At 40.7% G+C, this 14,937-nt stretch overlaps 1 pseudogene; it reads left to right on the forward strand.

Moving 5' to 3' along the window:
• LOC135588848 (protein ROOT INITIATION DEFECTIVE 3-like) overlaps positions 1-14,937 on the forward strand; it is a 28,420-nt pseudogene that overhangs the window by 12,737 nt on the left and 746 nt on the right.

The raw sequence follows: 14,937 nt of genomic DNA on the forward strand, positions 1-14,937 counted from the left end.
TGTGTGTTATGTGCGTTGTGTGTGTGTGTTTTGTATATTATATGTTGTGTGTGTGTTGTGTATGTGTGTATCTATGTTATGAGTTTTGTGTGTTGTGCATTGTGTGTGTTGTGTTATGTTTTGTGTGTGTTATATGTTGTGTGTGTGTTGTTTGTGTGTGTATATGTTGTTATTAGTTGCGTGTATATGTTATGTGTGTGTGGTGTGTGTGTAGTAGTGTGTGTTATAAGTTGTGTGTATTGTGTTATGAGTTGTATGTATTGTGTGTATTGTTTGTGTGTATGTTATGTGTGTGTAGTGTATTGTATGTGTGTAGTGTGCGTTATAAGTTGTGTGTGTTGTGTGTATTGTTTGTGTGTATATGTTGCGTGTGTGTGTGTTGTGTATGTTTTGTGTGTGTGTGTGTTGTTGTTATAAGTTGTGTATGTTGTGTGTAGTGTGTGTTGTGTATGTTGTGTGTGTGTGTAGTATGTAGTGTGTGTTGTTTGTGTGTGTGTTATGTGTAGTGTGAGTTGTGTGTATGTGTGTGCTGTTTGTATGTGTGGTGTGTGTTATAAGTTGTGTGTGTATGAGTGTGTAGTGTGTAGTGTTTTTATGTGTGTGTAGTGTGTTGTGTGTTATTTGTGTGTTGTTTGTGTGTGTGTTATGTGCGTTGTGTGTGTGTGTTTTGTATATTATATGTTGTGTGTGTGTTGTGTATGTGTATGTGTATCTATGTTATGAGTTTTGTGTATGTGTATTGTGTGTGTTATATGTTGTGTGTGTGTGTTGTTTGTGTATGTGTTATGAGTTGTGTGTATATGTTGTTATTAGTTGTGTGTATATGTTATGTGTGTGTGGTGTGTGTGTAGTCTATTGTTTGTGTTGTGTGTGTATTGTGTTATGAGTTGTATGTATTGTGTGTATTGTTTGTGTGTATATGTTGTGTGTGTGTGTTGTTTGTGTGTATGTTGTGTATGTTTTGTGTGTGTGTGTTGTTGTTATAAGTTGTGTATGTTGTGTGTGTGTGTGTTGTGTGTAGTGTGTGTTGTGTATGTTATGTTTGTGTGTAGTATGTAGTGTGTGTTATGTGTAGTGTGAGTTGTGTGTATGTGTGTATTGTTTGAATGTGTGGTGTGTGTTATAAGTTGTGTGTGTATATGTGTGTAGTGTGTTATTTGTGTGTTGTTTGTGTGTGTGTTTTGTATATTATATGTTGTGTGTGTGTTGTGTATGTGTATGTGTATGTGTATCTATGTTATGAGTTTTGTGTGTTGTGCATAGTGTGTGTTGTGTTATGTTTTGTGTGTTGTTTGTGTGTGTGTTATGAGTTGTGTGTGTATATGTTGTTATTAGTTGTGTGTATATGTTATGTGTGTGTGGTGTGTGTGTGTAGTAGTGTGTGTTATAAGTTGTGTGTATGTGTGTGTATTTTGTTATGAGTTGTATGTATTGTGTGTATTGTTTGTGTGTATATGTTGTGTGTGTGTTGTTTGTGTGTATGTTATGAGTTGTGTGTGTATGTTATGTGTGTAGTATATTGTATGTGTGTAGTGTGCGTTATAAGTTGTGTGTATTTGTGTGTGTTTTGTGTATTGTTTGTGTGTATATGTTGCGTGTGTGTGTGTTGTGTATGTTTTGTGTGTTTGTGTGTTGTTGTTATAAGTTGTGTATGTTGTGTGTGTGTAGTGTGTGTTGTGTATGTTATGTGTGTGTGTAGTATGTAGTGTGTGTGTTATGTGTAGTGTGAGTTGTGTGTATGTGTGTGTTGTTTGTATGTGTGGTGTATGTTATAAGTTGTGTGTGTATATGTGTGTGTAGTGTGTAGTGTGTTTATGTGTGTGTAGTTTGTTGTGTGTTATTTGTGTGTTGTTTGTGTGTGTGTTATGTGCGTTGTGTGTGTGTGTGTGTTTTGTATATTATATGTTGTGTGTGTGTTGTGTATGTATATGTGTATGTGTATCTATGTTATGAGTTTTGTGTGTGTTGTGCATAGTGTGTGTTGTGTTATGTTTATGTGTGTGTTATATGTTGTGTGTGTGTGTTATGAGTTGTGTGTATATGTTGTTATTAGTTGTGTGTATATGTTATGTGTGTGTGGTGTGTGTGTGTAGTGTATTGTTTGTGTTGTGTGTGTAGTAGTGTGTGTTATAAGTTGTGTGTATGTGTGTGTATTGTGTTATGAGTTGTATGTATTGTATGTATATGTTGTGTGTGTGTGTTTTTTGTGTGTATGTTATGACTTGTGTGTGTGTAGTGTGTGTTATAAGTTGTGTGTATATGTTGCGTGTGTGTGTTGTGTATGTTTTGTGTGTGTGTTGTTGTTGTAAGTTGTGTATGTTGTGTGTGTGTGTTGTGTATGTTATGTGTGTGTGTAGTATGTAGTGTATGTTGTTTGTGTGTGTGTTATGTGTAGTGTGAGTTTTGTGTATGTGTGTGTTGTTTGTATGTGTGGTGTGTGTTATAAGTTGCGTATATATGTGTGTGTTTTGTATATGTTATATGTGTGTGTATGTATGTTATTTGTATGTGTGTATTGTATATACTATGTATGTGTTGTATATGTTATATGTGTGTAGTGTGTATTGTTATGTATAGTGTGTAGTGTGTGTTGTTGTGAGTTATGCATGTTTTGTATATAATGTGTATTGTTATGAGTTATGTTTATATATGTTTGTGTGGTATGTGTGTAGTATTTGTTTTTTGTGTGTTGTGTGTTGTGTATGTTATGTATAGTGTGTAGTGTTTGTTGTTGTGAGTTATGCATGTTTTGTATATAATGTGTATTGTTATGAGTTATGTTTATATATGTTTGTGTCGTGTGTGTGTAGTATTTGTTTTTTGTGTGTTGTGTTGTTTGTGTGTATATGTGGTGTGTGTTATAAGTTGCATATGTATATATGTGTGTTAGTGTATGTTATTTGTATGTGTGTTATGTGTTGTGTATGTGTTATGAGTTGTTTGTGTATGAGTGTGTAGTGTGTTGTATGAGTTATATATGAAAATTGAGATATTAAAATTTGGAAAGGAATATTTGTTAATGCCAAACTTGAAAGTATATAGACACGTAAAACCACATATAAAAAAAAAATTAGAATTTAGTATTATTTGAATTTGTATGCGGATTCGGATTCGTTTAACCCAATACCTGATCCGTTTGCTCACCCAATTAGGCTCTCTTCATTACATTAGCCTAACTTGTGGATCGAAGTCGGTGTCCAATAAGATCATAGGTGTTTATACACATCGATTAACGGTTGAGATGCTTTCAGCCAATGGATCTCATCCGTTAGATCGATGTGGACAAACATGGGAAAACAAAACCGGAGGGTACGATTTAGGACCTGCTTGGAGCAATCGGCGCCAAGAGCGGCGTCCGCAGGCTCCTCCTCCGCCTCCTCGATTTCTCCGGCCACTTCTTGGCCTCCGCCGCCACCTTCGTAGAGTCCCCGGCGTTTCGAATACTCCTCTCGTCCGTTGTCCCCGACGACGCGCCAGCGGTGCTCCGGAAGTCCGATCACGGTGGAGGGTGATGAGTGCCGCACAACCCCGCCGGAACCTTGAGTAGAGATTGGCAGTTTCTGCTCATATTTTGCTTGAAGGTGACAGAGATAGCATATACGCACCGTGGTAGCCCGCGAGCTCCGTTTATACTCTCGTGATCCGAAACGCCTACTCTAAAATCCTCAAAACCCCTTCTTTCTTTGGCGGCGCCTCTTCGCCACCGATGGAAGTGGTGATCGCCTCCTCCCCGGTGGACGTCGGCATCGGTTGTTGGGACCTACGCTCGGGCTCCGAGAAGCTCCGGTACCGCTCGTGCTCCTCCGCTCCACATGGCCTCCTCTCCATAGCCGGCCGCTTTCTCGCTTCCTCGCAGCTCCGCGATTCCCCTTCCTCCGCCTCTTGCCCCATTTTCTTCTGGTCCTGGGATAAGGTGAGTCCTAATCCGAACCTTTCTTCCACATCTCCACTTCACGCCCTGTTTCATACTCGTGTTGGATAAACGATCTCATAATTCTCGCTCTATGTTTCAGCCTCAGGTGGAAGTTAGGAGCTTCCCGGCTGAGCCGATTGGACCGCTTGTTTCCAATTCAGAAGGCACTTACATCATGGGAGGAGGACCATCCGGCATCATCTACCAATGGGAGGTAATCTTTTGCTTTTCCACTTCTGATTTCCTAGGCAAGATTTGCTTGTTCTGTCTGTCTTCTCTTTAAGACACTGGTATGAGAATTTTCCGTCTGCTTGGGACTCAAAATTTTGATGCACGACTTTTGGTCTGTGTGTCCAAATCTGTTCTTGATTCTCTCATCCACCTTGTTTAAAGTCAAAGGGGCCGTATTATGCTTTCATTTTGGTTTTGATTGCAAAGTTTGTTTTGTTTTGTTTTCTAATGCTTGTCTTGTTAGCTCCCTCTCTTCATAGAAAAACTCATAAGAAAAGCTTAGATTTATCTTTAAATTTATCAAGGTTGCTAGTGGGAAATTGCTCACAAGGTGGCATGCACATTATCGGTCTGTCACCTGTCTCACTCTCTCCAAGGACGAGTCTTTGCTAATATCAGGGTCTGAGGATGGCTCTGTCAGAGTTTGGTCCCTTATGATGTATGTAATTCTTACTTAGTTTTTTTCTTGTCGAAATTGTTCCTTTATGTTGTCTTGTCTAAAATGCTAATATGATTTTTGTAATGTTTGTCAGGATGTTTGATGACATGGCAAAGGCTTCTGCTGGTGTTCTTTATAGATATAGCTTTTCGGAACATGCTTTACGTGTCACTTATGTTGTTACGGGACATGGGTTATGCAACTCCATTATCATCTCAACCTCAGAGGATTGAACATGTAAGGTTCGTTAGTTGTTACACTTTGTACTTCTTTGAAAAGAGTAGTTGGTTATATTAGGAAATTAGTTGTCAATAGGAACACAACCAGATGCCGAGGGACTTCACTGTTGTGTAACTTCAACTGAAAAATTTTGAGGTACACAAATGATGCATCTGAATTAAGAGGTTAATTTCCCTGAATTAGATGATAGCTTATAATATATTACCTCATAACTTACTCTTAGTCTTTGTTTCAAAACAAAGTCTAACTCTGCTCCTCAAGTGGAACATGCTGATGGTAAGAATCTTTCTTTTCAAAATTTTACTGTAGTGGCAGTATCTTGGTAGCTTGAACAAAAGTTATTTGCTTTAGTCTTTCTTTGTCCTAGCCCAATTTAAACTTTGACCTTATGAATGTAATGATAAAGTAGATTATAGATGCTTATTAGGGTCAAGGTGCTCTCAATGGTATGACCACCTTTTTTGCAGAATGTCAGTTCTATTACTGCAAGCTTAACTTAATTTACTTATATGTTGAACTGAAAAGATAATTTTAATCTGTTGTTAGAAAATTGATCCCCCTTCCTCCCAGTGCTAATTGTCTATGTTCGTATTTTAGATTTTGAAGATAACTTCTTTTGACTACTGCATATGTTCCAGATATGGAGCCTATCTGAGGGTTTGTTATTGAGGAGCATTACGTTTCCTTCCATAATTGATGCTATTGTAATGGATCCTGGGGAGCATGTGTTCTATGTTGGTGGCCGAGATGGCAAAATATATATTTCAGCGCTAAATGCTGAATGCAACCGCAATAGCATACACGGGATGTTCATCATTGGTGCCTTATATGATCACAGGTCTCAATATGCTGTTAGTCAGTTTTGATAATCACTTATATACATGTATATATTTACTAACAATTGTGTTTTGTGTGTTCTGGCAAATTTCTATGAAGAGACTATACTGTATATATCTAATTTGTGTTCTTAGATATATCAGAGGTTTGTTGTATTTGATGCTTTCTATTTCCAAATTGCCTTTATCTTGATGTTTTAGTTTTGAATTTTTCATGTAAGCTTGTCATTGCTTGTCATTCTGCATTTCCTCAAAAGTCAATTTAACTTTACCTTTGGGTCTTGGAATTTTACATCTCACCATCTTTTCCTGCCCTTATTGTTTGTTCGGCTGCATCAAGTATAACAGTAGCAGAAGACCTGGGGTTCCAAGAGTCTGTTTACCAAAGGTTTTGCTTATTTTTGATTTTTTTTTTCCAAAAGACTTTAATCGCTTTCTTTTATAAGAAATATTTAGCTGAAATATTTTTTTGACTTTAACATTTTACATTAGAGAGATACATAACTAAAGTAATTTAGCTTGCAGTTTGACTTGCATGCATGCTTATATGCACTAATATATAGGTGTAACTTGAATGCTTAGTCTAAGCTCTGGGTAATCATAATTGTTTCATGTTTTGTTGACCCTTGTTAAGTTTCAATTGGGAAATCGTCATTGTCTTGTTACTGCAAGATGTGTTAGACATATTTGTACTTCAAGTGCACTTTCTGTATCTTGTATATTGATTCAATCACAATTTTGCTTTCTTCTTCAGCATTTTCCTTTTCGTGATTTAATTTAAGCTGTTTTTGTCATCCAGTAAGGCAATAACATGCCTAGCATTTAGCACGGATGGAGTTACTCTAGTGTCTAGGACTGAAGATGGTATTGTCAGAGTTTGGGATACGAAAACCAAGCATGTTACTCGTGTTTTGAAACATGCGAAAGGTACATCAATAACTAGGATTCTATTATAAAAAATGTTTAAATTACTTCGGATGCCTAAGTATGTGATGCTGTTTCCTCTTCCTGTTATGACATGTGCATGTAATGGATTCCTATGTTACTATGATTTCTAATTATGTATTTACTTGGACCTTTCACTATCAATAGATGCACAAGTTATGATTAGTGGTGTAAGGAGAGATAGGGGAAGATTAAAAAAATCTTTATTAGTCAATTAAAAAATGATCTGCCGGTTCTTAGTTTAATTAGTGATATATTTTTTTTTGCAACAGACGAGTAGTGAAGGCGGGATTTGAGTTCAGTAGTTTGTCAAAATCTTTATATGCTAAGTTAGCTAGGACTTTCACAATATGTTTGATGAGATTGCAAACCTTTAATCTTAATCAATGATATTACCTACAATAGAGCAAAATTGTGGATAGAATTCCATATAGGGTGACCAAGATGGTTTAGCTACTATGTCCATATTTTGATAAGACCCTAAAGTCTTATCGTCGCTCTGATACCAAATGATAAGACCTTAAAGTCTTATCGTCGCTCTGATACCAAATTATAAGGCCTCTGAGATCTTATCGTGGAAGAAAGGGGAGAAAAGGGAATGATAATGATCGCTTTGAGGGGATCGGCCTCCTTGATCGCTTCAAGGGGATCGGCCCTCCTTGATCACTTCGAGGGGATCGACCCTCCTTGATCACTTTGAGGGGATCGGCCTCCTAGGGTTTGTCCACATAGTGGAATAACATTTCATTGATTGATTGATTTAAAGAAAGGGTTACATCACTATTTATAGAGTTCCACCTAGAGTCCACCAGGACTTGGACTCTTAATAATAAATAAATATTAAATAAACCTCTACTTGACTCTAACTGAACTAAATAGACTCAATAATCAATTGAACTAAATAGACTTAATAAACATTATTCAAAAGCTCAGAAAAAGGGTCTTAACAGTTCCTCCCTCTTCAAATCAGCCTTGTCCTCAAGGCTGAGCAACATCAATCTCGGTGAGCTTCTCTTTCGGCACTTCAATCATAGGCTATCTGCAACGCATCATAATCCGTTGATCAAGTAAGTATGGTCTCCACTTTTTGACAATGTAAGCAACAGGTAAGTCTTTCAGTGTAGTAATCGTTGCAAGAAATTCATGGCCTTTGCTATCATAAGTTAAAATTCGTCCATCAACTATCTTTACTTCGAATTTGTCACAGCTTTCAATGTGGTAAGCTAATCGGGCTACAACTTTCCTGTCCATAAAATTATTAGTGCTGCACGTATTAATCAAAATAGTGACAAGCTGATGCTTCAAAGTTCCTCTGATTTTCATAGTTTGTGGGTTAGCATAGCGAGCCAATGCATGCACTGTATATGTGATGACTTCAATATCTTCATTAGTTTCCACACCTTCATAATTGGAGTCCAACTCTTCTGCTTTCGATTCCTCTCTAATTGGCTCAATCATCAGATGTTGCCCTTGTTTACATTGGTGCTCAATACTCCACTTTTCATTATAGTACAAACCCTTTGTTGAATTTTTCTTGAGTTCTTCTTGGGTTAGTCCTCGGGTGCAGTGATTGCAAAAGGCGCTCGGGCGCTCGCCTAGGCGCTCGGGCGAGGCGAGGCGAGGCCCGAGCGCCTCGCTAATGTCCCAGGCGGCGCGCTTCAAACAGGCGCCGCCTGGGCGCTCGCCCGAGCCTAGGCGCTGGGCGCTTCGGGCGAGCGCCTGGGTAAACCAAGGCGACCGAACCAAAATTTTAGGTCTGGTTCGGTCCTGGTTCGGTTGTTAGTTGGTTCAATCGAACCAACTAAACCGATATAACCCCAACCCTAACCCAACACTAACCTGCTGCCGCTGCCGCTCTCGATCCCGATCCCGATCCCGATCGCGATCTCGTCGCTCGCTGCTGCTGCTCCCGCTGCCGCTGCTTGCCGCTGTCGCTGCTCGCGCCTCCCGCGAGCCTTCCCGCTGCTCGCGCCTCCCGCGAGCCTTCTCGCCTCCTGCGAGCCCTCCCTCGAGCCTTCCCGCTGCTCGCGCCTTCCGCTCCCTTTCCCTTTCCCGCTGTCGCCGCTCGCCGCCGCCGCTGCTGCTGCCGTTGCCGCCGCTCGCCGCTGCTGCTGCTACTGCCGCTGCCGTCGCTCGCCGCTGCTGCCGCCGCTCACCGCTGCTTCCTCGTTTCTCCATCAGGCTCAGTATACTCTTAATATTAAGTTTATTTGAATTTTGAAATGATTAATTTTCTGTTAATAGATTAATAATATATTATTTTGATTTTAATGTTGTTAATTTTTATTTATTTGAAATTATTGTTAGGTTTCAACAAAAATGACAAGTGTAGAGAGAAACTCAATAGAGTCTCCAATGGTATCAAAAAAAGATCCTGCATGGAAGTATAATTATTTGAAAGATCCGAAAGATCCTAATGCAGTGACTTGCATATTCTGCGATAAGACTACCAGAGGTGGTATTTTTCGTGCAAAACAACATCTAGTAGGAAATTTCAAGAATGCAGCAGCTTGCAAAAAATGTCCACCTGAGGTAAAAGAAGAGTTGCTGAATTATATGAATGAAAAGAAGATACAAAAGAATGAATCTTATGGGAATTTACCAGAAGACAATGTTGAACATCTCAGGGATGAAGAAGAAGATTATTCTGCGAGTATTAACCCAAGTGAAAAAAGAGTATACGACAAAAAGGGAAAAGAAGTTATGAGTACTAAGAAAGGTAGAAATGAGTGCAAAATATTGATGATTCAAATGAGTGGTTAGTAGGAGAAATGAGTACTAACTTGCAAGATGCTGAATACGAGCTTATATTTAAAGATGATAGATTGACGTGGGGAGATGTGGCAAGAGCTTCAAGTACTGGAGAATTACAAACATATACAAGACAGATGTCAAAGAGAAAAATGAGTGCAAAAGCATCAAGCTCGGCTCCTGCTATTGTTGAAGATATAGATAATGAAACATATCTTGATGAAGAGGAAGGAATCGAAGAACAAGAGGAAGAAGACGAATTCAATGAAGATGATTTGTGTGAAAATGACGATAATATTGATTATGATGAATGACTTTGATGTAAAATTTTAATGTTTTGAATTTTGAAACTTTTTGTTAATGTGACATTGTGATTTTGTATCTTAGATTTTCTTAATTTAATAGCATATTTTTTATTTAAAATTTTAAATAATTATATTTATTAATTATATTATATATTTTTATATTTTAGCGCCTCGCTTCGCTCGGGCGAGCGCCTCGGGCGTTTTTGGACCTTGGCGCCTAGCGCTTTTTAAATCACTGCTCGGGTGTCAAGGCTTTGGTTGGGAATAGATGGGGTGGGTGGCTTACTGATCATCTGGTTGTTGTCACTTCTGTTTCCATGATTTTCCATGTTGATTTTTTTCTCATGTAGATGTGCGAATGAGATCGCAGCTATCATAGTGCGGGGTTGACGAGCCTTAACTTCACACCGGATCTCTGGAATAAGCCCTTCAATAAATGTATCCAGATGTTGTTGTTCCGACCAATCTTTAGCTTGATTTGACAATCTTTCAAACCTACTATGATATTCCAACACTGTAGAAGTCTGATAAATTTTGGCGAGCTGTCCATCCACCTTCATGTATGAGTAGATTGTGTCACAATCTTGGGGCCCTTTTCCAGTATTTCCAGATCTGTGCAACGTACAACTTGAGCGCCCACCTTGTTAACATTTACTAAGGCTCCCTAGTAAGTCCTTTTTGAAATCATTAAGTATTTCTTGCAACTGGTTCTCAATTCTAATTTCCAATGCTTCCATTTGTGCTTTCACTGAGTTATTGGTGGCCATTTCATAATATTGCAAATCTGTAATCTCAACTCTTGTTTATGGTGTCAAGACTAGGGCATAAATCATTGCCCTACTCGGTGCTATTGTTGTGATGCAATCGGTGGTAGCACTATTGGAATGAAGGGTTGCTGCGAGAATGCGAGGATGTAGCTGCGGTTATCGCGTGGGAGGTAGCGATGCTTGTTGCGGTCGTTGCGTGGAGGGATCGCTGCTGTTGAGGGCTAGGAGGCAACGATGGTGGTGCGGCTGGGGCAGCACCGGCAAGGGCTCGCCGTTATGGTGGCTGCGACGGAGGAAGAGTTGCTGCCCTGTGTTTCTATCACTGCGTGAGATGAGATCGCCGAGGCTGAAAGGTGATGGTTGTGACTGTTGTGACCCAAGGAAGCAATCGCCGAGCAGCCGGGTTGAGGCTGCGGTGATGGCAACCGACAACTACAGCAGCAGAGGCAGAATAAGAGGGAGGTGGCGTTGGAGCGGCCGGGGTTGAGAAGAGAATCGGTGGTGCATGCGCTGTTGGGGTTGAGGCAGGGCAGCGTACTTGTTGCGGTTGCTGCGTGTGCTGCTAGAGGGTGGCTGCTGCAAAACAAGGGGTTGGTCGTTGGCCGGGAGCGACGATGGTGGTGGTTACAATCGGCGGCTACGGCAGCAGAGGGTGCCACTATTTTTGTTGCTGCATGGTGGTTACTGCGTACTTTGTTTTTGTCGCAGCACCGAAGGAGTTGGCCGGAAAGATCACGAGCGGTTGAGGAGAAGGCTGCGGTGGCTGGCAGTAGCGGTGGTCGCTGGCCGGAGCGCAGCGTTGGCGGTGGAGGAGGCAGCGAGGGTCGCGACCGGGATCAACAGGGGCTGCAGCAACAGAGGAAGCTCTATTTCTGTAACCGTTGCAACGAGGGCTGCAGCAACCGGCGGCTACGGTTGCGACCCAGGGGGGGGCACGGCGAGGGTTGCGGCTAGGAGGCGGGCGGCGGTGATCGAGCGATCGGGAAGCAGCGGCGGCAGTGGAGAAAAAGGCAACGAGCGTCGTCGCTGACCGGGAAGTTGCGACGTTAGAGATGGGAAACAGGGTGCTCTGTTTCTATCGCACCACAGTCGAAGCCGCTGGCGATGCTGGCAACGGCGGTGCGGCGGTGAAGAAGGAGGTAGCAGTGGTGGCGCAGCTGGAAGCAGCGTCACCAACGATCGCCGATGAGGGGAGGTCGAGCGGTTGCGGTTGCGACCCAAGGGAAGGCGGGCGGCGGCAGTAGTACTGGGATGGACGCTGGCAGCGACGTCTCCTGGTCGGGGAACAACGGCGGCGGTGGCCGTTGGCCGGGAAGCAGCGGCGTCGGTGGAGAAGGCAATGGTGGTCGATGGCCGGAAGCAGAGTTTCCTTCTCGCAGTGGTGGTCAGTGGCCGCCGGCTTCAACCTTTCTCAAACGATCTCTTTCTCTTTCTTTTTTTTTTTTTAGATAGCTATGGCAATACTGCAGCGAGAACACCAAGGATCACCGCTTTGATACCAAATGATAAGACCCTAAGGTCTTATCGTGAAAGAAAGGGGAGAAATGAGAATGGTAATGATCGCTGCGGTAGGATGAGACGCTGGCAGCGTTATCTCCTAGTAGCGGTGGTGACTCGAGTGGGAGGCGACGGCCACGGTGGACTCTGGACGGAAGTGGGGCAGGGTCGGTCGTTGGCCGGAGAGCAGCGACGGCCGGCGGTGGGCTGGCCGCAAGCAAGGGAAGCAGGGGTGCGTGGCTGCGGCTTCTTCTCTCTCTTCTTTCTCTTCTTTCTTTCTTTCTTTATTTCTTTCTTCCCTTTTTTTTTTTTTGAGATGATGAACTGTAACAAGAACGCTGCTCTGATACCAATTATAAGACCCTAAAGTCTTATTGTCGCTCTGATACCAAATGATAAGGCCTCTGAAATCTTATCGTGGAAGAAAGGGGAGAAAAGAGAATGATAATGATCGCTTCGTGGGGCTCGGCCTCCTTGATCACTTCGAGGGGATTGGCCCTCCTTGATCACTTCGAGGAGATCGGCCCTCCTTGATCACTTCGAGGGGATCAGCCTCCTAGGGTTTGTTCATAGAGTGGAATAACATTTCATTGATTGATTGATTTAAAGAAAGGGTTGATCGGCCTCCTTTATCGCTTCGAGGGGATCGGCCCTCCTTGATCACTTCGAGGGGATCAGCCTCCTAGGGTTTGTCTACAGAGTGGAATAACATTTCATTTATTGATTGATTTAAAGAAAGGGTTACATCACTATTTATAGAGTTCCACCTAGAGTCCACCAGGACTTGGACTCTTAATAATAAATAAATATTAAATAAATCTCTACTTGATTCTAACTGAATTAAACAGACTCAATAAACAATTGAACTAAATAGACTTAATAAATATTATTCAAAAGCTCAGAAAAAGGGTCCTAACATATTTTTAGTCATACATGCATAAACATAAAGGATCTATGTTGATGCTTCTGTTCTATAACTTTTCTATTATTAGCTATAAAGATCTCTACAATTGCCTCAAGTATCTCGTCAATGCAAAGCGTGACGTATTGCTTATTTTCATGCTTTATTATCTATATAATTACCCAGTTTTCATAGACTGAATCCTTTTATTTATTTATTATGGATTATTCTCCATTTTTTGAAAACTTGTTTGAAGTTGTTGAAAATTGAAATCTTCATTATCACCTTGATACTTCGCTTCCCTAACTGCATACAAATTCATGTTGATATATTCTTAATTGTAATTATGCACTTTGATGCACCTCCCCTTTAATCCGGAAAAAAACAATACGATACGGTTGTATGTTTGTTGCAGTGACTACTAATTTAGACCTCGACTTTTAGTTTCTTTTCCTAGTGATTAATAGTTAAACAAGTAGGAGGCTTAAATTGATGGTTGATTTTTTGTGACAGGTCCTATCAACAATGTTCTTATAGTTAGACAGCCATTACTTCGAAATCCTATATCAGTGAACAGGAAGCATTTGAATTTGTCATTGCCACCCCCACTGAGCAAGTATGTTGATTCTACAGATGCAGAAGTTAAAACTAATGCTATTGTATTGCTTCAGTCTCCTTGCCATGATCCAGAAGAAATAAGATTTTGCAGCTCATATGTGATGGAGAGGCAAATCAAAGAGCTTCAGGTATCTTACTTATCTATGATACCCATTTTCTGCTGAAAGCATTCGACTTCAAGTAATGTCTGTATATCTGAACATTAGATGCAGTTTCTTTTATATATACATTGTAACCTTTGTGCTTTGGTGTTTCCTCTTTGATAGATAAAATTTTAATGAACTTACCAAGAAACCTTTGATATCTGAAGGGGCATGATCTTAATGTCTGTCTTAGCAATGCTTATTTCAGTCTAAACCATCCAAGTAGGTATTTTAAACCCAGATTGGACTTATGATTAACACCTTTATGCTATAACCTGTACCCATATTCAGGCAATGAATTAGATATAGTTCGTCAGGTAGGTTATTTTATCATACATTGCACAAAACTATACCAGTCTGGGCACGTGCCTGAAAGGAATATGCTTGAATGAATGCATTTGTAGCTGGAGAAACTTTCCATATTGCTTGTTGCTAATGATGAAGTTTTTTATTCTATCACTTTTAATTCATTTTTTATCATCACAAAAGCCTTGATATTTTTTTCTAATTAGTCCAACTTAGGCTATTACTTTGACTATTTGATCCATGAAGAATCAAAATGCTTCTCACTAACCTCTTACAGATAACTTTGCCATGACATCCGTGTCTTGTAAAACCTCTACTTTCTGAAAAGAAATGCATATGTGATAAGAAGTGAAGCCTCTTGTTTATGAAATCAAAACTCTTCCTGCATGCTTGATTGCTTGGGCTCAAAATTTGTGTAATGCCCCACACAATTGTTAGTGAACAAAAAGAGTAGCTGTTTGAAGAAGGTGCCATGTCCTTCCCTGTTTGATAATTCTGGAATGCTGGTATCCATATCTGGGAAGGAGGTTCAGTGCCAAGAGACAATAGTCTTTAAAGAAGAATTATGGCCTTTTATCTCTACTTGAATGGTTCAATTCTTCAAGGACATTGTCTGTTTTCATATGAACTTGGCCTCTCTAAATGATCAAGAAACAAGCACACTGCTGAGTGCTGATGATGACATTTCTGTTTCTTTCTTTGTTTTCCCCTTCAGAAACAGAACACTTCAGGTGCTGCTGAAATGGAGATGGAAAGACTTAGGCTGGAATGTAAAAGGAAAACACAACTGGTTCAGCAGTGGAAGAAGTTGTATCAGGACATGCAGTCTCTCTGTGTAAATGAGCTGATGGATGGAACCCAGGTGAGCGACAGCTAAAAGCAGCAGCATAAGAACAGCTTTAGTGTAATCATGAAAGCCATCTCTTACTATGTTTTAGTGTAATCTTGGGATTTGTACACTTTGTCCTCGGAGCCTTTGCTCAGCAAATCGGCCCAATCCTTGACCCGGGTAAGTACTCCTCTTCTCTTTCCGTTCGGGGCTGTT

Source organism: Musa acuminata, chromosome BXJ1-8 (genome assembly GCF_036884655.1).
Source record: "Musa acuminata AAA Group cultivar baxijiao chromosome BXJ1-8, Cavendish_Baxijiao_AAA, whole genome shotgun sequence".
NCBI lineage: Eukaryota > Viridiplantae > Streptophyta > Magnoliopsida > Zingiberales > Musaceae > Musa > Musa acuminata.